This window comes from Moschus berezovskii, chromosome 18 (assembly GCF_049115385.1).
Source record: "Moschus berezovskii isolate FMDL1 chromosome 18, NW_MosBer_1.0, whole genome shotgun sequence".
Lineage (NCBI taxonomy): Eukaryota > Metazoa > Chordata > Mammalia > Artiodactyla > Moschidae > Moschus > Moschus berezovskii.
In genome coordinates this window covers 55,978,868-56,004,253 of record NC_142477.1, presented here as the reverse complement: position 1 = coordinate 56,004,253, position 25,386 = coordinate 55,978,868, and the positions used below count along the sequence as shown (strand labels likewise).

General features: G+C 40.2%; 1 long non-coding RNA gene across 1 annotated transcript in view; it reads right to left on the bottom strand.

Moving 5' to 3' along the window:
- Window positions 1–25,386, bottom strand: part of LOC148774994 (uncharacterized) — a 322,880-nt gene that overhangs the window by 2,142 nt on the left and 295,352 nt on the right. Inside the window, exons 3-4 of the long non-coding RNA XR_016035207.1 lie at window positions 7,670–7,817; window positions 414–533 (exon numbers count right to left, since the gene is read on the bottom strand). This is a non-coding gene — a long non-coding RNA (uncharacterized LOC148774994). The remainder of the gene's footprint in view (window positions 1–413; window positions 534–7,669; window positions 7,818–25,386) is intronic.

Genomic DNA, 25,386 nt, shown 5'->3' with positions numbered 1-25,386 from the left:
CTGAGGCCAACATCTGAGTAGTGGCTTTGTCTCCTGCTTGGCTTCTCAACTGTTCCACTATCTGCATCATTAACTTTCTATATAAAAATCCCTCTTAAACTATCTGGAGAGGTATTTCTTCTTTTGGTGGCATTCTGATTCATACAGGAAGAGATATATTTGAGAAATATTTAAGTGACAGGATCAATGAGACTTTACAAAGATAACCCATATCACCTAGCTCAAAATTGTTCTCACTCTTTCCCAGGCTCCTGAACTGAGTCTTCCCGTATTGATTCCTCAACTAGCTGGCTTTACCCTCTGCCACAGGGAGCTATCTGCAGTATGGCAGAGATTGAGTGTTTTCAAACTCCAGATGACTCTAATAAAACAGCAGCTACTGCATGAGTGGACAAGCCTCCTCAGAGACTCACCTTCCACAGGAGTAATCCACTGTCTGCTCCCCCAGGCTTCAGCCTGCCAGTGTCCACCAATGGGAATATGAACCCTGACAAACAGCATGCCCCGGACATCCATATTTGATTTAGAACCTGCTACATGAAGATGGAAGAGAACAAAGTTAAGATACCATGGTGCTTGATGTAATGAGGGTAAGAAATATAAGACGCCAATGGCCACAAAGGAAAATGACAAGGAGATGGTGGTGAGCACGTGAATACCCAGGCCACAGAAGATGGCACAGCTCGAATGAAGGGCATGCCTGGCCTGGCCAGGCCAGAAAGCAGCCTGGAGACAAGTAGGCACAGCTGCCCCGTGCAATACTAAAGATGTTGCCCTGCCTGCACAGCAGACAGAGGATGCCAGAGAGGAGCCACCTCTCTCCTAGAAAGCTGGTCAATGTGCAGCTAATAAGGGATCAGTGAGGGTTGGTTAGACTGATGGATATTTGATTTTTTGATTAAGTGAACTTCTAACTTCAGAATAGTTTCAGATTTAGAGAGAAGTTGCGAAGATAGTATAGAGTCCCCATATACCCTTCACCCATTGTCCCCTACTGTCACTCATTAAATTATGGTACATTTGTCACAAACATTGAAACTGATATTGGTATACCACCACTACTAAATGCCATAGTCCATCTGAATTTCACTATTTTTTTCTTAACATTCCCCCTCAAAGCTCTTACGTATTACATCTAAGAGCATTTTATTTTTATTTCCAATATATCTTAACTCTTAAAGAGAAAAATATTTGCTCTCATCTATTATATTAAAGAAGTATTTCAATAAACAAACAACAACAAAAATATTAAAATCTTTCCAAACTTCAGTACATTGCCTCAAGAAATATTAGGGTAAATTCTCTTCCTTGGGAAAGTGTACTTGGGTATAGAGCACAGGAGTCAAGTTCGAGATCAGTCGTTCAGTAGTGTCCAACTCTTTGAAATCCCATGGACTGCAGCATGCCAGGCCTGCCTGTCCATCACCAACCCCCAGAACTTGCTCAAACTCATGTCCATTGAGTCAGTGATGCCATCCAACCATCTCATCCTCTGTCGTTCCCTTCTCCTCTGGCCTTCAATCTTTCCAGCATCAGGGTCTTTTCCAATTAGTCAGTCCTTCACATCAGGTGGCCAAAGTATTGGAATTTCAGCTTCACCATCAGTCCTTCCAATGAATATTCAGGACTGATTTCCTTTAGGATTGACTAGTTGGATCTCCTTGCAGTCCAAGGGACTCTCAAGAGTCCTCCAACGCCATAGTTCAAAAGCATCAATTCTTTGGCACTCAGCTTTCTTTATAGTCCAACTCTCACATCCATTCATGACTACTGGAAAAACCATAGCTTTGACTAGATGGACCTATGTTGGCAAAGTAATGTCTCTGCTTTTTAATATGCTGTCTAGGGTAGTCATAGCTTTTCTTCCAAGAAGCAAGCGTCTTTTTATTTCATGGCTGCAGTCACCATCTGCAGTGATTTGGGAGCCCAAAAAAATAGAAAGTCTATCACTGTTTCCACTGTTTCCCCATCTATTTGCCAGGAAGTGATGGGACCAGATGCCATGATCTTAGTTTTCTGAATGTTGAGTTTTAAGCCAACCTTTTCACTCTCCTCTTTCACTTTCATCAAGAGGCTCTTTAGTCGTTCACTTTCTGTTATAAGAGTGGTGTCATCTGCATATCTGAGGTAGGTTATTGATATTTCTCCCAGCAATCTTGATTCCAGCTTGTGCTTCCTCCAGCCCAGCGTTTCTCATGATGTACTCTGCATACAAGTTAAATAAGCAGGGTGACAATATACAGCCTTGACATACTCCTTTCCCTATTTGGAACCAGTCTGTTGTTCCATGTCTAGTTCTAACTGTTGCTTCCTGACCTGCATACAGATTTCTCAAGAGGCAGGCCAGGTGGTCTGGTATTCCCATCTCTTTCAGAATTTTCCACAGTTTGTGGTGACAGGAGTCAAACGGGTTCAAATCCCAGTCTACCCCTTTCTTTTTGGGCCATCTTGGAAAAGGACATAAGTAATTAATCCCTCTTGGGCCTAGTGTTCTCATTTATAAAATGGAACTAGTGATAATAAAGGAGGGATATATGGATTAAAGTTAACTGTAACCGTATACTGCTTTCAAATTATAGTACCAGAGAAGACTCTTTAGAGTCCCTTGAACAGCAAGGAGATCAAACCAGTCAATCCTAAAAGAAATCAACCCTGAATATTCACTGTAAGGACTAATGCTGAAGCTAAAGCTCTGATACTTTGGACACTTGATGCCAACTCACTGGAAAAGACCCTGATGCTGGGAAAGATTGAGGGCAAGAGGAGAAGGGAGCAACAGAGGATGAGATGGCTGGATGGCATCACTGACTCAATGGAAACAAGTTTGAGCAAACTCTGAGAGACTTTGGAGTACAGAGGAATTGCTGTACTGCAGTCCATGGGGTTTCAGAGTCAGACATGACTTAGTGACTAAACGGTATTTACAACAGAGCCTGGGTACATAGTAAGCACTGATTTGATCTTAGAAGTTATTAGTATTACTATTGCTATATGAATCTAGAGGATTCTGTGTATCTGTCTTCCTGATACTCACCACACTTTTAATTATGTGTTTCATATCTGTCTCTGCTTCTAGACTATGATCTTCAAGACTTTAAAGACATTCCTGTCTAAGCCAGAGTAGAGGCTCAGGGAATAATCACTTAATTGTTTTACATGCTGAATGCAGAGCCATCCACCAATCACATGAAATGTAGCAGCCTGAAGGAAGAGAAAGTGAACAAGGTGCAGTTAGTACAGATACACATACACGTAAGATCAAATGCGAGCGAAATATTTAGATTTTGTCTCTCAGCCATCGCTATGTGACACCCTGTGCTTGCTCATATTTAAACTTAATTTTTTCTTGTGTGTTGCAACATACTAAAAGAGAATGTGGTTTTCTGGGATTAACAATTAAGTACATCAGGACACCATCCTTTCAAGCATTGCTAATAAAGAGTGGCAGAGGGAATTCTGAGTATAATTGCCAGCTATTGCTTTCTGGTGAAACTAGCATTAGGAATACCCATGAAACGAACCACTTTTATATTCAAATGGCTTCAATAATCACATTTCTTGCCAAATGCCCTGAAAAAAACTGTGTGCTTCATGTTTAAATGCACACTTGGGCTATGGGAAGCCCAGGCACAGATGTCTGTAATGCTGTGTATATTTCTGCCATAAAGGCAGCTTTAAAACATGCTCCACTCCTATCCAGACCTCCAGACAAGGAAGTTGTTAAATGCATTTTTTTCTTCTTTCCTGTAAGTTGCCTCTGCCTTTGAAATATGGCGAAGCGGTTGTCCCACAGGGTGGGGCTGGAACCAGCAGCTGCAGTGCTTCTTACCCTGACGTCATCTCTGTGGTATGTTGCTTCCTTTCACTCTCATGTTGGGGAAGATCCCACCCATCCTTTGCATTCCTCCGGAGCAAGTTGTGTCAAGGAAAGGCGAGAGAGGAAGCGATTCCCATCCTCCAGGGTGTAATCAAAAAGGAAGGTTTTAATTAGTTTCTCAGGATGTTCTCAGTTTCTGCACAGAGCAGCCCCTCCCTTCTTTGGCATCAGAATTCTTGGATTATTCAAGAAATACACACAGACTCACAGAAATAGAGAACAGATTTGTGGTTGCCAAGGGGGAGGGGTGGAGTGGGAGACTGAGATTAGCAGATGCAAACTATTATATAGAGAATGGGTGAACAACAGTGTCCTACTGTACAGCCCAGGGAACTATAGTCAATATCCTGTGATAAACCATAATGAAAAAGAATGTATGTATGTATAACTGAATCACTTTGCTGAACAGCGGAAATTAGCACAATATTGTAAAGCAACTATACTTCAATAAATTTAAAAAAAAAGACACAATTTTGCTCTCTCAGGAGTTAAACTCTACATATTTAAATGTAATAATGAGCCATGTAGCCTGTCTTTCTAGGACTTATCAAGTTGTAATCTTATACTTATTTGTATGATTTTTTTTTTTTTCAAATTTGAGTGATTTTATTTGAATTCAAAATAAGTCATAAAGCAATGGAGACAACTGGCAACATCAACAATGCTTTTGACCCAGGAACTGCTAACGAATGTGCACTGTTGTTGTGCAGAATAAAAGAAGATGACAACACTTCAAAACAATTTTTTTTGATTTGCAGTCAGTTCATGAGGCACCCACTTACCCAGCTTTTACACCTTTCTGATCTGCTTCAAATGCCAAACGACCATAGAGTGGTCAACACTGAGTGCTTCGGCAACTTCTGTAGCTGTAAGAGGATCAGCTTCAATGATGGCTCTCAATTGTTGTTGTCAGGTTCTAATGGCCAGCCTCTATGCTCCTCATTTTTAAGTCTCTCCTTTGCAAAACTTCTTGTATGATTTGTTGATTTGTGGCCATATCTACCACTATGCTGAGGATTCCATGACAGCAGGAACATGTCTGATTTTTGTCTCCATTATATCCTGAGCAGTAGTTTGAACATTCCAAATTGGGAAAGGAGTAGATCAAGGCTGTATACTGTCACTCTGCTTATTAACTTATATGCAGAGTACATCATGTGAAATGCCAGACTGCATGAAACACAAGCTGGAATCAAGATTGCTGGAAGAAATATCAATAACCTCAGATATACAGATGACACCACCCTTACGGCTGAAAGAGAAGAGGAACTAAAGAGCCTCTTGATGAAAGTGAAAGAAGAGAGTGAAAAAGCTGGCTTAAAACTCAACATTCAAAAAACTAAGATCATGACATCTGGTCTCATCACTTCATGGCAAATAGATGGGGAAACAATGGAAACAGTGACAGACATTATTTTCTCAGGCTCCAAAATCACTGCAGATGGTGATTGCAGCCATGAAATTAAAAGACGTTTGGTCCTTGGAAGTAAAGCTATGACCAACACAGACAGCATATTAAAAAGCAGAGACATTACTTTGGCAACAAAGGTCTGTCTAGTCAAAGCTATGGTTTTTTCAGTAGTCATGTATGGATGTGAGAGTTGGATCATAAAGAAAGCTGAGTGCTGAAGAACTGATACTTTTGAACTGTGCTATTGGAAGAGACTCTTAAGAGTCTCTTGAATAGCAAGGAGATCCAACCAGTCAATCCTAAAGGAAATCAGTCCTGAATATTCATTGGAAGGACTGATGTTGAAGCTGAAGCTCCAATACTTTGACCACCTGATGTGAAGAACTGACTCATTGGAAAAGACCCCAATGGTGGGAAAGATTGAAGACAGGAGGAGAAGGGGACAACAGAGGATGAGATGGTTGGATGGCATCAACAATTCAATGGACATGAGTTTGGGTGAACTCCAGGAGTTGGTGATGTACAGGGAGGCCTGGCGTGCTGCAGTCCGTGGGGTCAAAAAGAGCTGGACATGACTGAGCAACTGAAGTGAACTGGATTGATAACCGGAGCACCAAGCAGTATGTCTGGCATATATTAGACCCTCAACAAATAGTTGAAAAATAAAATAATAAAGATGTTACTGAAGGAGTCTCCACTATAGCAAACAAAACATTCCTTGAAGGATAGGTGGCTCTCAGAGACTGCTTCCTCACAAGGTTGCTAAAAGGAAAATGGTGGATGCGTAGTCTTTTCCATGGCTCAGACACTTATATAAGTGTGTCACATTTATTGTATACAGTAACTCAAATAATCCTTAAACAATATTATGAGCTAAATTCAGTCATTATCCCCATTTTACAAATGAGAAATATAAGACAGAGAAAATGCAGGTCCAGTGAAATTTCCCAGCTTGAGTAGAGCCTCAAAGAGAACACGTCCAACTGGCTTTAGAAACTGGAATGCTCTGCAGATACTACTTTAAGTCACAGAGTACAAGTGGCATAAAATGATAACAGTTTTAACTGGCAAAAAAATCAATTCATTTCTGGACAGATGTAGATAAATTTATAAATTTAGGGCTGCCCATATATTATATAATATAAATACACATTTCAAATTTAACAAAGTGAGAGATTGTGTTATATATATTTTAACACAATAAAAAATACTTAAAATTGATTATAGACATAAAACCTAACTCCATAAAACTCAAAAAATAAAACTGAGAAAATCTTTTTAGAAGATGATCATGCACCATCCATGGCAAAAATTTGTCGTTGTTGTTCAGTCGCTCAGTCATGTCCAACTTCTTGCGAGTCCATAGACTGCAGCATGCCAGGCCCCCCTGTCCTTCAGTATCTCCCACAGTTTGCTCAGACTCACATACATTGAGTCAATGATGCCATCCAACCATCTCATACTCTTGTCCTCTTCTCCTCCTGCCTTCAGTCTTTCCCAGCATTAGGGTCTTTTCCAGTGAGCTGGTCCTTCGCAGCAGGTGGCCAAAGTATTGGAGCTTCAGCATCAGTCCTTCCAATGAATATTCAGGGCTGATTTCCTTTAGGATTGACTGGTTGGATCTCCTAGCTGTCTAGGGGACTTTCAAGAGTCTTCTCCAACACCACAGTTCAAAAACATCCAATTCTTCGGTGCTCAGTCTTTATGGTCCAACTCTCACATCTGTACATGACTACTGGAAAAACCATAGGTTTGACTATATAGGCCTTTGTCAACAAAGAGATGTCTCTGCTTTTTAATATGCTGTCTAGGTTTGTCATAGCTTTTCTTACAAGGAGCAAGCATCTTTTAATACCAGGGCTGCAGTCACTATCCACAGTGATTTTGGAGCCCAAGAAAATAAAGTGGCAAAAATAAATATATGCAAAATTTCTCTTTTGAGAGCCTTTAATATCAAGTAAATTCATAGATATTTAGTGAGTCAAAAATCTGTCTTTTTTCCCTAACATATCATCTTAAGAAGAGTTATTACCCAGAAACTCTTAGAAATGATGAGGTTCAGGAGAAAAGACACCTGGGGTAACCCTGTCTCATCAACCTGCCTCCTCTAGACAGCCATGCTGCCTTTGGACTGTTGCATGAGAGACATATAAACTTTACTTCGTTCAAGGTTTGTTTTTTTTAAGAATAGTTATTGTGTGAAGATTCAAATTAACTGTGTCCTTCATTCCAGACTCCATGGACCAAAAAAGTAGAAGTTAAATCCCATCAAATTAAGATTTCTGTATGAAGAAATGACTGCATAGCACTACAAAATACATACTTCAATTCCAAATGGGACTTCGGACACAAAGAAATGGGCAGAAAAACAATTCTCTCACCTCTGAATTTCCATTGCACAGCAGTTCATTTTTCTTGTTCTTGACATTTAATGTATTGTATTCTGATGGCCGTGCACTTCTCTTATCTCTCTGCCAAACTGTAAAATCCTTAAAACAGGAACTGTATCTCACAATAAAAGGCAGGGTGCTAGAAAGAAAAGAATAAGACTTTTATTAGTAAGTAGAATCACCATTCACTATTTGTACAACTTTGGGCAAATTATTTAACTTCTCCCATCTTTGTTTTATTCATCTATAAAATGAGGTTGATAATCACATGGAAAATTATTAGGTAGGCTTTTAAAAGAATACTTGAAACTTTAGTTAAACATAGCAGATTGAAACATACATGCTTTATTCTAGAAACACATTAAAATTTCAGTAAATAAAAACTTCTTAAATTGATAAGGGCAAAGAAAGCAAGGAAAAGAGATAAGAGAGAGTAAAACAAACGAAAAAAAGAACAGATGTATGGAAAGTAATGGACTGATTTGTGGTAACTGATTAGCCAGACCAGCAAGCATGGAAACTCTTCACCAGATAAAGTCAGTAAGAAGGTCTGTTTGCCTTTCAGGATCTCAGAAGGCTCAGGCTTGGGGGCAGGAGGAAACTTGGACGTGGGTGTTGGTGAGGGGAAGAAAGAACACTGATGGAAAGTGTTTGTAAGGAGCAGCGAAACCCTGGATACATTCTGTTCCCCACATACGCAGGTGTCTGCCTGGCTTAATGTGAATATTGTTTATATAAACCTAGCAATGTATAGGCTGAATGTTTATCTGACAGAAAATTATGATTTATATTATAAAAACAGAAGCTAGAAGTGTGTATTAGGGTGAGATGAGATATTTGACCACTATCTTTTGCTGTAGAAAGTTCATAGGCAACATCTAAAACTGACAAATAAAGAGCAGTGTAGCGTATTATGTAAAACTATGGAGGCAAATACCAGAAGATTACAGGATTAAAAGTGCTTTCCTGCAGGAGATGAGACTTGAGACGGGCAGGGTGAGACAGGGGCTGGTGTTTTGCATTATGACCCTTGAAGAATCATTTGACTGCTATATACATTTTTAATCATAAGCATTTTTTAAAAATGAGAGCTGGGCTATGAAAAGGAGATAATAAACATCAGTGGCAGCACTCTTAATCCCTGTCCATTTTTCTTTTCCTCACATATTTATTTATGTTCATATTTATTGCCCTGTAGGTTCTCCTTCAATGTTTACTAAGTGACTAAGCAAATGAACCATCAGGTTCATGTACTGAATCACCAACAAAATCTTCTGAAAGAAATAAAGGAAAGAATGTAGCTATGGCCTTAGATTTTATAATGGAAGGAATGGACCCAGGAGCCAAGTTTACGACAGTTAATGATTAGTCTTCTTGACACTATTTATGGGAGGGAAAGAGAAAGAAGCTGATCTAAATAAGAAATCAGGTACCTGTACCAAAGGTGTGGCCTGTGAAATATGAGAAGTATGTTCAACTTGAAAAACTCTCTTAAAATACGATCAGTTACCTAAAAATGACAGGTAAATTAACCTGACAGCATCAACCCTTAAAACACCCTTCGCTATCACCACTGTGGCTTGGGTCCACATTTCCCTGTCCCCATTCCTTATTCCCCACAAGTATGGTGCTAATTGGTTTATCAGTGGTATTAATCAGGTGACGTAATCCCTGAGTCTGGGCATATTTACATTTACTCTTGAGGAGCCTGACACACAACAGCATCCTTGTAGATGTACTCAGAACTTATGCAGCACAAACCAGCAACCATCACTTTTAAGAACCGATTTCACATTTTGGTTTTGTATTTAGTACTGTGTTCTCTTAGGAGTTTTCCATCCCTGTAGTTCTCGTCTCCAGCAACCTTTCTTTAGGATGAATGAGGACAAAGAGGTTAGAGTAGAAAGATCTACTTGGGCAAGCTGTTTGCTTCCAGAGTCCACTCAGTTGCCTCATCTATTTCATGACCCCTGCCTGCAACTTCTTCACTGAAGCACAAATCAATGCAGGTCAATGATCTGGACCTCAACCAAGGAGAAATGACAAGGGTTCGCTACTTTGTTTGCACGTCTGCTTTTTTATTGAAATGCATGAAAGAAAGATAGCACACGAGGACCATATAATAGATCTCTCTTTTTCCCAAAAGAATTACTTCTGAAAATCCAGATGACATGCACTTTTGAAGATTTTTTTAAAATTATATTTCCAATAATAAGAAAAAATTAAACTCTCCCTCCCAACAGCCATGAATAGTGCTTAGCAAAGCTGGTGACTTATGATTTTAAAAAATCCCCTCAGAAATACAAAACCCAGTCAAACAACAAAGGTTCAGATTAAGCCCAAACCAAAACAACAGATGCCTGGCACCATGTACGAAATGCCACCAAACAGAGGCTCCCGTGGAATGTATGAAGGAGGGAATTCCAGAGACACTGAGTCAGCCAGAGACACAGGAGCCAACTGGCTACTTTGGGCATGCCATGGGACTGGGAAAGTCCCAGGTGAAGAGTTCAAGTTTTACCCAACCTATTTTCTTATTGAAAATTTTCAATGATAGAAAGCTTTTAACCTTTGCATAATTATCTAAATGCTGGGCTATATTATTCAATAACGATTAAATGTCCACTTGAAACTAGTATTATAAATCAACATACTTTAATAAAAAAACTTTTAAAAGATGATAAGAATGTCAGTCCAAAAGAGAACAAAAGATGTGAAATTATGGGAAAATGTTGGTGGATATGAGCTGTGAATTAACCTAAGCCAATTTTGCTGTTCACAATTATTAGGTTCTGGTTCTTTTTAGTAGGTATGTCCTATAGTAAAGTGTATGTGAGTGTTTTCAGTCTCCTTCCTTCAACCCTGCTACCATATATGATAGCAAGTCTCAAGCTGCTATACAAGCTTCTATACAAACATTTATCATTAGGCAGTTCCAAAATGTATCATACATCCAGTACAATAAGCATTATATAGTTCCAGCTTTCTTGGACTATATGCTGTATGAAGTTTCCCCAAGCCAATGCAACAGTATTTGAGAAGCAGGATTTAGCTAAGTCCAGGGAAATAAGCACTCCAAATCAGCAAACTAACTGGAGACTGTCAGAGATAAGCCTTGGATATCATGCTGAAGGGAACTGACCACATGGCTTTCTGTGTTTTTATGCATCATCCATGCAAGAATGAGAATTGCTTCTTTCATGTTTCTAGCTGGTCTATATATACAAACAGCACTAATTTCATGAATGAGCACCTATTTCTAATATTTGTTATGCCACTTTACAAACTCTTACATTCACTGGGCAGCAGAATTTCTTACAATAGCTAAGAGTAGGGCAGGATCTTCTATTTACATGCTAACTAATAAATCATGTACTGGATTGAAGAGCGTCCCCTCAAAATACACGACCTGACCACTAGAATTTCTGAATGCTACTTTATTTGGAAATAGGATCTTTGTAGATGTAATCAATTTAAGACAGGATCATATTGGATTAGAGCCTACTTAAAAGGACTGGTATCCTTAGAACAAGAGATGTGGACACAAGGGACATGGGAACACAACCACATACAGAGGGAAGAACACTTTGTGAAGACGGAGGCAGAGACTCGATGCATCAATTAATCCATGCCAATCAAAGAATGCCAAGAACTATAGGCAACCACTAGAAGCCAGGAGGGAGGGATGGACAAAATTCTCTTGCAGCCGCCAGAAGGAATCAGCCTTACTGACACCTCAGTTTTGGTCTTCTAGCTCCCAGGACTGTGAGAGTATAATATTCTATTGTTTTAAGCCTATGTGTGGTAATTTGTTACAACAGTTTTCGGAAACTAATATACCATGAAATATGCATTTCCAGCAAGGGCCACTAATCATCCCAAGGAACAGAATGAAACTAACCATTATATCACAATGTTAATGATGAAGTATTTCAAAGTAAATTATAAGCAACATCACAATATGCTACTAGTGTTGATACACACATACACACACACAGATATATATGTATATATATTTTAATTAGCCTTATTAAGAAACTAGTAACACACATAAGATCTGGATAATCATTAAGTCCGTAGATTTATCCCAAGTTTTCTTGGAAGACACAATGACTTCTATCTCTTCTTTTCCAAAGTTTTGGAGCCTTTATAGGACTTGGCTCATTCATGAGCATAGTTTGCCATTGATCAACAGATACTATTTGCACTGCTAAAAGAAGTCAAACTCAATATGTAAAACATCACCTAGCTACACCAGAAATTTTGTTTTTTGAGATGAAGAGATGAACATATATTTGAAAAAATCCTTTGTGATTATTTTTTTCTATTGTAGGCACACCACAGAAAGAAATAAACAGCATCAATTCTCGGATAGAAAATGAGGAATACAATTTATTGCAATTTATCTACATTTTTATAGTTTCTCAGCAATACACATTTTTATTTAAATCCTCATATTTCTGTGCCAATTCAATCTTTGCTCTTCAATCATCCTAAGTCCCATTTCTGAAATTGGTTTCTGTATGACCTGCAGAAAGCCATTTGATACCATACAAACAATGATAATTTGCACCCCCCAAGCTCACTGTGAGGATTCAGTGAGACCACATACGTCATGTGTGAATTTCACGTAGTGCACAGTGTGAGATAAATATTTGCTTCTTTCTTCCATTAAATACCTTTGTTTCCATTTGTTTCCATTTTCTGTTACTGGATCTAGACAAGTGAAGGCATGAGCAAAAGGCACAGAAACTCACTCTTTCCTGCAGTTTTGCCTGTAGACTCCACAGAGTTGTGGAGCAAGAACGGGCGAGCCCCCAGCCCTGGAACAGGCAGGGCCCTGCAGGAAGGAGGGTCAGTGGGCTTTTTGCTCTTCTGCCTTCCCCTTCAGAGTGACAATGGCTGGAAGAGTAGTCAGCTGAATACCTTCAGGACAAGCTCAGTTCTGCCCTTACACTACACCCCTACACCACCCCACGCCATAGCCCAGCACGTCCTCTTAGGACTGTGACTATAATGAACTGCATGTGCTACAAAGTGGGGCTCCAAAGGGCAAGTTAAGGGCCACAGCACTGCACTGCCTCAGGAGCCAAAGAGAACGGATTCCAGCTCAGGAACCACCTTTTACCACCTATGTCATCACTTTGTTTTGCTTTGTTTTTCCATAAGAAACATATTTGAAGCTCCTCAGATTCAACTTCTCATCCGGAAAACTGGAGGTCTTATTTCCCATGGTGTTTCCTTGCAGTGAAGATTAAATATGCACAAAGTACTTGGCACAGTGCCTGACTCATATTAAGCCCTCCACAAACAATAAATTCTGCCCCCTACCCCAGCCCGGACCCAATATGTACTCTAATCAGTCTGCCTTTCCTCCTCCTCTACTCTCATAGATGTATTCTTCATCCAAAGGCTGGCTTTTCACAACTTCTCCGCTTCTTTATCCTTCCTGCTTAGTGAACACTTCCATACCATTCTCCTGGTCTCACTTGTAATAGTATGTAGAGATCCCAGACTTTTGAGCCTTACTATTGCTAAGATCTCTATAAAAGCTCTCAGACTCTCACTGCCACCTCCGATATAGATCATATTTTCCTTTACTTATATAAAAAAAAAAAAAATCAAAGCTAGGTGAGACTAAACTTGCCAAGCAAAACAAGTGAGTGAATCAAAATTCACATCCAGTGTGTTCAACTCCACACTTCCTACACCATATTGTCTGCAACACTTACTTAGGCCATACTCTACATTTCATGTTATTTCAAATTTTAACTATATGATTCATATGCCAACTAGTAGCATACATGAGGACAGGCTTTGCACAATGTTTAATCCATAGTAAAACATCATTGGAAGGACTGATGCTAAAACTGAAACTCCAGTACTTTGGCTACCTCATGAGACCGAGTTGACTCACTGGAAAAGACCCTGATGCTGGGAGGGATTGGGGGTGGGAGGAGACGGGGGCGACAGAGAATGAGATGGATGGATGGCATCACTGACTCGATGGACATGAGTTTGAGTGAACTCCGGGAGTTAGTGATGGACAGGGAGGCCTGGCGTGCTGTGATTCATGGGGTCGTGAAGAGTTGGACACGACTGAGTGACTGAACTGAACTGAACTGAACTGAAATACCAAATATATGCTAATAATTTTTATAAATAATCACTAATTAATTCATTGATGATGACTAATTGTAAATGTGTTTATCATCCTATAGACATTTTCAGGTCAAACAAAATCCTGATGCAAGAAAGGGATTACTTCCTATTTCTTCAGAAAAGAAGTTTTTTAAGTTATAGATTAAACCAAAATCCATTCACATTTGTTATAAAACAAGATATTTGAAAGAAAAGTAGGAAGACATGAGACCATTCCAGAAGAGTGACAAAGCTCTTCCTTAGCATATCTTACAGTAATGTTTTTAAAGGTGGTATGTTATTATGTTGATATAACAGTTGTTAAGGCTATGATGAAAAGATATTAAAGGAAGAAGGATGAAAACAAGACCATTAGCCATGTAGAAATGACAGTCCATGTAATCTAGGGGTGGCTCATGTTTATACACTAGCTCACATTTCAATTATCAGTGAAAGTCCCACCCCATCCTCACTCACCCTATGTTAGAATCTAGCTACTGAGTTAGAATGATACAAGGGAAATTCTACAGTGATGAGAATCAAATTCCTTCAACCCTGGTTATAATAAAGATTTTATATTATCCATCAATTTCAGCAAAGCTGTTCTGAGATGCTTTTGGAATCTATATCCTGACAATGTGGCTTTGTCTACTAATACAAGTAGCGATTGATTTATTTCCCCCTCTGTGTTAAAGACCAAGTGGCCAACAACGAAGGAAAATCAGATTTCTACCTCAGATCTTACAGAGGAGCCCCAGTGAGTAAGTGCCCAGGACTCCTATGACCTCAGTCGAGAAAAGCCTACTTAGTGTCTTTGCTCATGTGATCAAGGAATGAGTTACCCTGATAAAAATCTTACCACTGATTTCCTGAGGAAGGAAAAGTAAGATGCCATGTGGCTGGCAGAGCTACTGATGCCGAGTGGTCGTGGGAGGTTGTTATTGCTTTGTTTCCCCACTGGAAGAGGTGAATGCATGTTTTGGCTTTACGTCTGGCACTCAGCCCTATCCCAGGGAAGGACTTATGATTCATGCCGGCAATGGACTTGCCTTTGACCAGATTTTATTAACCTGAATGGTCTTGCATCTAAATCACAAGCAGAGAAAAGTTAAGCCAAGCCAGGTGCAGGGTGCCCACACACCCACTGTCACCAGGCTGTGTGCTGAAGAGAGTCTGGAAGACCCTATGACTTTGTTCCACTCTAACTAGTGGACTAACTAGCTAGTCTAACTCTAATGCATTCACAACTAGATTTTCCTAAAGTTCAGAAATTCAATAGCACTGAGATAATTTCTGGCGAGAATGAACATTAAAAATAGGAAAACATTACAAATAAGAAATCTCAAAAATCTACCGTGACACAACCACCAGCATTACATAAAACAAGGACATTTAAACAACAGAAAAAAATAGAAAGAACATAATCTCAGACTAAAAGATATTTTTCTAAATTACTAATTGAATATTATCCAAAAGAACATTTAAGGTTTCAGTATGTATTATGCGAAAGCTTTTGACTGTGTGGATCACAACAAAATGTGGAAAATTCTTTAAGAGATGGGAATACCAGACGACCTGACCTGCCTCCTGAGAAATCTGTATGCAGGTCAAAAGCAACAATTAAAACAGGACATGGAACAACAGACTGGTTCCAAATTGGAAAAGGAGTACATCAAGGCTGTATACTGTCACCCTGCTTATTTAACTTATAGGCAGAGTACATCATGAGAAATGTTGCGCTGGATGAAGCACCAGCTGGAATCAAGGTTGCCAGGAGAAATATCAATAATCTCAGATATGCAGATGACACCACTCTTATGGCAAAAGTGAAGAACTAAAGAGCCTCTTGATGAAAGTGAAACAGGAGCATGAAAAAGTTGGCTTAAAACTCAACATTCAGAAAATGAAGATCATGGCATCCGGTCCCATCACTTCATGCAAATAGATGGGGAAACAATGGAAACAGTGAGAGACTTTATTTTGGGGGACAGATTTTATTTTCTTGGGCTCCAAAATCACTGCAGATGGTGATTGCAGCCATGAAATTAAAAGACGCTTACTCCTTGGAAGAAAAGTTAGGACCAACATAGATGGCATATTAAAAAGCAGAGACATTACTTTGCCAACAAAGGTCCATCTAGTCAAGGCTATGGTTTTTCCAGTAGTCATGTATGCATGTGAGAGTTGGACTATAAAGAAAGCTGAGCACTGAAGAACTGATGCTTTTGAAATACTGAAGGCAGGAGAAGGGGATGACAGAGGGTGAGATGATCCAATGGACATGAGTTTAAGCAAGCTCTGGGAGTTGGTGATGGACAGGGAAGCCTGGCATGCTGTAGTCCATGGGGTTGCGAAGAGTCGGACATGACTCGGTGACTGAAATGATACTGTTATCCTTATGAAACTACAAACCAGTGAGAAAACAAAAAAAACACAGAGTAGCATTTCTTACACTCTTGGAAACCATTAAGTATTACTCAGTGAATGATCCTGGATGGGACCATCTCACCCATTACACACATGTAAGGTATGCACGTAGGAGTTTTGTTGTGGAATTCATAAAATTATAAATTTGTGTTGATGAAATCCTGGAAATAACAGTGAAACCCTGGAGATAGATTTGTCTGCTGCAGTTGAAATTACAGGTGACTCCAACCCTCTTCTGTGTCATTCTTTATGCCTCCAACCCTGGAATAGGCAGGGCCCTGAAGGGAGGAGAGTCAGTGCAGTGCTTGCTCCCCCACCTTCCCCTGCAGAGTGACAGTGGCTGGAACAATATTCAGCTGGAATACCTTCAGGACAAGGAAGAGGATTTTGTGCTCACTTCTGCTTCCAAACTCTCCTGTGAGGCTATGATTAACTATCCCTCTTGGCACTGAACACACAGCACCTGTACCACCTCTGATACTGAAGGCTTACAGCATTACTTACTCATTTTTACATTCCATACATATTTTCTAGATGAATAGAATGTCTGAGATCCTTCTCTATACAAAAGGAAGAAAGTTCCTGGCAAATTATAAGGCTGAAACATATGGCAGCCTCTGTAATAAGATTAGCAATTTCAAGTACTTACATGAGCAGGAAGATAACATGAAAAAAAAAATCAAGGCATCTAAAAAAAATCTGGAAGCCAAAACCAGGTTTTACAGGTATTTAGTCTTTTCCTAAACCACCCTTTCTACCATCCTCCACTCAAGTCCTTCTTCCTTTGAAGCCCAGCCTCTACTCAGAAGCCTTTTCAACTGTCTCAAGTTTCAGTGATTATTTTTTTCTCTCCCATGAGTTTCTGAAATAGTTACTATCTCTTTTCTTCTCCCTCAAAGCAAGAATGTAAGCTTTCTATAGCCAAAATGAGTACTAAATAATAGGCTTTTCCCCTTCTTGCCTCCATTTCCCTGAACACTAAGCAAGATATTCCCACTCCGACCTTCTACATACCAGGAAGAGCCTACTCACTCCTCAAGGTCAGATCAGCACAGTTGCTTCCTCTTTTTATGTACTTCTCTGGGTTCTCTTCCCTTCTACTCCAGTTAATTACTTCCTCCTCCTCCATGCTCCCCATGAAAAATTTTCCACTGAGCAAAACTAGCACTGACTGTGAAGCCGTTGAAATTAAAACTCACATGGGCCACTAATGTGGCCTGACATCTTCCTCAATTGTTCAATCCAACCTGCAGTGACAAATTAAACTGTGTCTTCTTCCTTTAAATCTCTGAAATAGTCTTGTTCCTTCTGGTATTTAGCCTATGAACTTGCCTCTTAGTCTAACGAGAAGATAGAGACCACCAGATGAGAATTCCCACACACCAACAATTTCTTTAATAATAAATACACAAAACAACACACACCAAAACCTTACTTCCCTCTTATTTTACTACAGTGGAGGATGTGCCTCTTTTTCTAAGGTATCTCTTTAGATACCATCATTTTTTTTAATCTTCTTGTGAGCTATAAATATTTGCCTTCTTCTTTTCCCCCTTGTATAATCAAACTCTCAATAGAAGTCCATCATTTGGCTCTTGCCAAATGTGTCCCTTGCAAAATTCATATGTCAAAATCCTAATCTCAGAGTGATGGTTTTAGGAGGTGGGGCCTTTGGGAGGTGCTCAGGTCATGAGCATGGAATGGACTAAGACAGTTCTTAAACATACATAAATCTCTTACATTTCAAAACAAAATTGCTGATCCCCACTTGACCCTTCATTCCTCTATTCCAACCCCAGTTCCTCAGCATCTCTCCTAGACCTTTCAGAGCCAAATAGCTGCAGGGTTGCCTGTACCTGCTATCACCATTTCTTCATTTTTCACAAACTCAATCTACTTCATTCTGGAGTGAAATAGCCTCTCCATACCTTCCATCATGTGCCCTCTTCATAGGATTGCAAACTTTAGCAAATAAAATGACAGGATGACCAGTTAAATTGGAATTTCAGATAAACAGTTTTCAGCAGATATTTAGATGTAATATGGGACACACACACACAAAAGTATTTCTTATTTATCTGAAATTCAAATTAGTTGACCTGTATTTACTCAGCAATCCTACCTCGTCTACATAATAGAATCTAATAATTATGGATGTCTTTTGATCCTTTGATTTGGAAATGTTTTTCATTGCCACAGGGTCTTTACAGTTGCAGGCTGTATTCATTAAAGACCTATAAACCAGGTGGCTTAAAACAAGAGAAATTTATTGTTTCACAATTCTGGAGGTTGAAAGTATGAAGTCAAGGTGTTGGCAAAGCTACACTCTCTCTAGAACCTCTAAAGCAAGATCCTTCATTTTGCATCTTCCTTCTGGTAGCCATAGATAACCTTTGGCTTGGAGCAGTATACCTTTAATATCTGACATAACTTCATAACTACACTTACCAACTCAGTATATATACGTGCCTGGCTTTGAGCATAGTACCTTATACTGAGTAGGTAAGTGCTTAATGCCCAAAAAAGATGTCCTTTTCATTATAGGAGACTGGAATGCAAAAGTAGGAAGTCAAGAAACACCTGGAGTAACTGGCAAATTTGGCCTTGGAGCACGGAATGAAACAGGGCAAAGGCTAATAGAGTTTTGTCAAGAGAATGCACTGGTCATAGCAAACACCCTCTTCCAACAACATAAGAGAAGAATCTACACATGGACATCACCAGATGGTCAACACCGAAATCAGATTGATTATATTCTTTGCAACCAAAGATGGAGAAGCTGTATACAGTTAGTGAAAACAAGACCAGGAGCTGACTGTGGCTCAGATCATGAACTCCTTATTGCCAAATTCAGGCTTAAATTGAAGAAAGTAGGGAAAACCACTAGACCATTCAGATATGAGCTCAATCAAATCCCTTATGATTATACAGTGGAAGTAAGAAATAGATTTAAGGGACTAGATCTGATTGATAGAGTGCCTGATGAACTCTGGACGGAGGTTCGTGACATTGTACAGGAGACAGGGACCAAGACCAACCCCATGGAAAAGAAATGCAAAAGAGCAAAATGGCTGTCTGAGGAGGCCTTACAAATAGCTGTGAAAAGAAGAGAGGCGAAAAGCAAAGGAGAAAAGGAAAGATATAAGCATCTGAATGCAGAGTTCCAAAGAATAGCAAGGAGAGATAAGAAAGACTTCCTCAGTGATCAATGCAAAGAAATAGAGGAAAATAACAGAATAGGAAAAACAAGAGACCTCTTCAAGAAAATTAGAGATTCCAAGGGAACATTTCATGCAAAGATGGGCTCGATAAAGGACAGAAATGGTATGGACCTAACAGAAGCAGAAGATATTAAGAAGAGGTGGCAGGAATACACAGAAGAACTGTACAAAAAAGATCTTCACAACCAAGATAGTCACGATAACGTGATCACTGACCTAGAGCCAGACATCTTGGAATGTGAAGTCAAGTGGGCTTTAGAAAGCATCCCTATGAACAAAGCTAGTGGAGGTGATGGAATTCCAGTTGAGCTATTTCAAGTCTTGAAAGATGATGCTGTGAAAGTGCTGCACTCAATATGCCAGCAGATTTGGAAAACTCAGCAGTGGCCACAGGACTGGAAGAGGTCAGTCTTCATTCCAATCCCAAAGAAAGGCAATGCCAAAGAATGCTCAAACTACCGCACAATTGCACTCATCTCACACGCTAGTAAAGTCATGCTCAAAATTCTCCAAGCCAGGCTTCAGCAGTATGTAAACTGTGAACTCCCAGATGTTCAAGCAGGTTTTAGAAAAGGCAGAGGCACCAGAGATCAAATTGCCAACATCCGCTGGATCATGGAGAAAGCAAGAGAGTTTCAGAAAAACATCTATTTCTGCTTCATTGACTATGCCAAAGCCTTTGACTGTGTGGATCACAAAAAACTGTGGAACATTCTGAAAGAGATGGGAATCCCAGACCACCTGACCTGCCTCTTGAGAAACCTGTATGCAGGTCAGGAAGCAACAGTCAGAACTGGACATGGAACAACAGACTGGTTCCAAATAGGAAAAGGAGTGCGTCAAGGCTGTATATTGTCACCTTGCTTATTTAACTTATATGCAGAGTACATTATGAGGAACCCTGGGCTGGAAGAAGCACAAGCTGGAATCAAGATTGCTGGGAGAAATATCAATAACCTCAGATATGCAGATGACACTACCCTTATGGCAGAAAGTGAAGAGGAACTCAAAAGCCTCTTGATGAAAGTGAAAGAGGAGAGTGAAAAGGTTGGCTTGAAGCTCAACATTCAGAAAACAAAGATCATGGCATCTGGTCCCATCACTTCATGGGAAATAGATGGAAAAACAGTGGAAACAGAGTCAGACTTTGTTTTTTTGGGCTCCAAAATCACTGCGGATGCTGATTGCAGCCATGAAAATCAAAGACGCTTGCTCCTTGGAAGGAAAGTTATGACCAACCTAGATAGTATATTAAAAAGCAGAGACATTACTTTGCCAACCAAGGTCCATCTAGTCAAGGCTATGGTTTTTCCCGTGGTCATGCATGGATGTGAGAGTTGGACTGTGAAGAAGGCTGATCGCCGAAGAATAGATGCTTTTGAACTGTGGTGTTGGAGAAGACTCTTGAGAGTCCCTTATACTGCAAGGAGATCCAACCAGTCCATTCTAAAGGAGATCAATCCTGGATGTTCACTGGAGGGACTGATGCTAAAGCTGAAACTGCAATACTTTGGCCACCTCATGTGACGAGTTGACTCGCTGGAAAAGACTCTGATGCTGGGAAAGGTTGGGGGCGAGAGGAAAAGGGGACGACGGAGAATGAGGTGGCTGGATGGCATCACCGACTCTGTGGACATGAGTTTGAGTGTACTCCGGGAGTTGGTGATGGACAGGGAGGCCTGGCGTGCTGTGATTCATGGGGTCGCGGAGAGTCGGACACGACTGAGCAACTGAACTGAACTGAACTGAACTGAAGTGCTTAATGAAGACTTGTCCTTTGAATGAAGAAATCAATGGATGAACTATTTTACAGAGCAAATGAATTGAGGGCAGAACAGAATCTTTATATTCACAAAGTCCAGTAGAGATCTGATAGGAAATCAGTGTTCAGTAAGAGATTTCTGAATCAGTAACTAGTTGCTATCATCCTTACTCTTTTGCTGGTTTTATTCTGTAAAGAATATCAGAAAGACAATTCCTTGGTCAGGACAAAGAATATATGTTTACTAAATGCATAAAATACCTAATCCGTTTTCCTCTGAGTCTCTTTTTTTTAAAACTGAGGTAAAACTGACATATTTTCAAGAGTACAATATAATGATTCAATATGTATACACACTGTAAAATTTGTTTCTTAGATAGATCCAGATTTTGTCCCCAAAAGACCATGTTTGACCTGTGTTTCAATGCCAAAAGTTGACTCTATTTTGAATATTTATAGGAAAAATATGGCCAAAAATTTAGTTAAGACATGTTTGCTGCTGCTGCTTAGTCACTCAGTCATATCCAACTTTTTGTGACCCCATGGACTGTAGCCCTCCAGGCTCCTCTGTCCATGGGGATTCTCCATGAAAGAATACTAGAGTGGGTTGCCATGACTCCCCCAGGGGATCTTCCCAACCCAGGAATCAAACTGTGGTCTCCTGCACCGCAGGCGGATTCTTTACCAGCTCAGCCACCAGGGAAGATTCTACTAGCTTGGATTTTAGGTTTGCTTCCACTGCTTCTTGTGTTCATTAGATATCCATCTTCCATTGCTTTTTAGGTGCTGTGGAACTGAATTTAACTAAAACAGTGTCTTCTAAGAATCTGTGCAGATTGAGTAAATCAATGCTAGAAGCTGAACTTGTAAACAGAAGATGTAAACAATTTTTCCCTTAAAGAACTCAAGTAGACTATATTTCTAATATAGTCTGAGTCTTTAATATGCTTCAGAGCTGTTGATTCCAGTATGTTTAATAGATACGTGCTGAATTCATGTTATTTATGACAACATGCTATTGCATGCTCAATAATTTAATGCATGAGTTGAAGAACCTCTAGTTTTCTTTCTGCATTTTCTACTCTTTCACTACTACTATACTCACAACACTTCTGACACCCTATATATGGGTTTTCCCCACACCACCAAGCAATTCTGTGACACTAGTTGGGTATTCTACAGAGTAAATCAACTCTGATACTATTAGAGCACATCAGATCCCACAGGTTAAGTGCTCAGGCCCAGGAGACTGCCCCCGCCGCCATGTCACATGCCAATCACAAGCAGCAGGTCCCTCAGCTAATCACAACTTCTGTCTGATTTGGTTGCAAATCAGAGGTTCCCATGTTGCTCCTCAAGCTTGGTTAATTTGCTCAAGCAGCTCATAAACTCAAGGAAACACTTTATCAGCTTATTAAAGGATATCGTAAAGGGTCCAGATGAAGAGCAAGGTGAATAAATAAGTAAGGTGATGCCTAGGAGGGTCCTGAGTGCAGGCGCTTCTGTCTCTGTGGAGCTGGGGTGCATCAGCCTCCAAATCAGCAATGTTCACCAACCTGAAAGCTCCTGAACTCATACTTTGGGGATTTTATGGAGACTTCCTCAGGCAGGCATGATCACTTTCTAACTCCATGTTCAGTCCTTTCCTCCTCTCTATAAAAGGGGGTGAAGGTAAAGGAAATGGCTAAAAATTCTAAGCTTCTAATTATGGCTTGGTCTTTCTGACAACTAGGCCCCATCCAGGAACCATCCAAGACTCCACCCAGAATTCCCTCACTAGAACAAAAGATGCTCCTACTGCTCTTATCATTCTTATGCAAAAATCATAGGCACAGACCTGTATATCTATGTTCTATTGCTGCTGCTACTGCTGCTAAGTCACTGAAATCGTGTCCAACTCTGTGCGACCCCATAGATAGAAGCCCACCAGGCTCCCCTCTCCCTGGGATTCTCCAGGCAAGAATACTGGAGTGGATTGCCATTTCCTCCACCAATGCATGAAAGTGAAAAGTGAAAGTGAAGTCGCTCAATCATGTCCGATTCATAGCGACCCCCTGGATTGAAGCCCACCAGGCTCCTCTGTCCATGGGATTTTCCAGGCAAGAGTACTGGAGTGGGGTGTCATTGCCTTCTCCATTATGTTCGGTTATCTTGCAATAAATAAGTCAATTTCACATGTATCTACCTTTACAATGCAATTACCCCAATCATTTTATCTCTGGACAAGTTATATTTTAGTGATGAGTCAGGGTTTCTTTCAAAGGTATCACTTAAGGAATACACTAGAATTTGCTTTTGGTAAGTTCGGTTCAGTTCGGTCGCTCAGTCATGTCCGACTCTTTGCAACTCCATGAGCCGCAGCACACTAGGCCTCTCTGTCCATCATCAACACCCGGAGTCCACCCAAACCCATGTGCATTGAATCTGTAATGCCATCCAACCATCTCATCCTCTGTCATCCCCTTCTCCTCCTGCCTTCAATCTTTCCCAGCATCAGGGTCTTTTCCAATGAGTCAACTCTTTGCATCAGGTGGCCAAAGTATCAGAGAGTCAGCTTCAGCATCAGTCCTACCAATGAACACCCAGGACTGATCTCCTTTAGGATGGACTGGCTGGATCTCCTTGCAGTCCAAGGGACTCTCAAGAGTCTTCTCCAGCACCACAGTTCAAAAGCATCAATTCTTCAATGGTCAACTTTCTTTATAGTCCAAATCACACATCCATACATGACCACTGGAAAAACCATAGCCTTGACTAGATGGACCATGGTTGGCAAAGTAATGTCTCTACTTTTTAATATGCTATCTAGGTTGGTCATAATTTTCCTTCCAAGGAGTAAGTGTCTTTTAATTTCATGGCTGCAATCAGCATCTGCAGTGATTTTGGAGCCCAAAAAAAAAAAGTCTGACACTGTTTCCACTGTTTCCCCATATATCTGCCGGATGGGACCGGATGCCGTGATTTTAGTTTTCTGAATGTTGAGCTTCAAGCCAACCTTGTCACTCTCCTCTTTCACTTTCATCAAGAGGCTCTTTAGTTCTTCTTCACTTTCTGCTATAAGGGTAGTGTCATCTGCATATCTGAGGTTATTGATATTTCTCCCAGCAATCTTGATTCCAGCTTGTGCTTCATCCAGCCCAGCGTTCCTCACGATGTACTCTGCATATAAGTTAAATAAGCAGGGTGACAATATACAGCCTTGACGTATTCCTTTTCCTATTTGGAACCAGTCTGTTGTTCCATGTCCAGTTCTAACTGTTGCTACCTGAGCTGCATACAGGTGTCTCAAGAGGCAGGTCACGTGGTCTGGTATTCTCATCTCTTTCAGAATTTTCCACATTTTGTTGTGATCCACACAGTCAAAAGCTTTGATATAGTCAAAAAAGCAGACATAGATGTTTTTCTGGAACTCTTCCTTCTTTTTTTGATGATCCAGCGGATGTTGGCAATTTGATCTCTGGTTCCTCTGCTTTTGCTAAATGAGTCTTTAAATAATATCCATGTTTTAAAACACATTCCATTGCTTTGTCCATAATTTCATGCATACTTTGTTACAATTAATCTAGCTCCTTGACTTATAAGTTTTTTCAATAAATTCCAGGAGTAAAATTGTTTTCAGATAAACAAAATAAGTTACTTTAACACTGTTTTATCTTTGTATATAAATAATGTATTTTAACTGTTCAGTTCAGTTCAGTTCAGTCACTCAGTCGTCTCCGACTCTTTCTGACCCCATGAATCACAGCACGCCAGGCCTCCCTGTCCATCACCAACTCCCGGAATTCACTCAAACTTATGTCCATCGAGTCGGTAATGCCATCCAGCCATCTCATTCTCTGTCATCCATGTCTCCTCCTGCCTCCAATCCCTCCCAGCATCAGAGTCTTTTCCAGTGAGTCAACTCATCACATGAGGTGGCCAAAGTATTGGAGCTTCAGCTTTAGCATCAGTACTTCCAATGACACCCAGGATTGATCTCCTCTAGAATGGACTGGTTGGATCTCCTTGCAGTCCAAGGGACTCTCAAGAGTCTTCTCCAGCACCACAGTTTAAAAGCACCAATTCTTTGGCGATCAGTTTTCTTCACAGTCCAACTCTCACATCCATACATGACCATGGGAAAAACTACAGCCTTGACTAGACGGACCTTTGTTGGC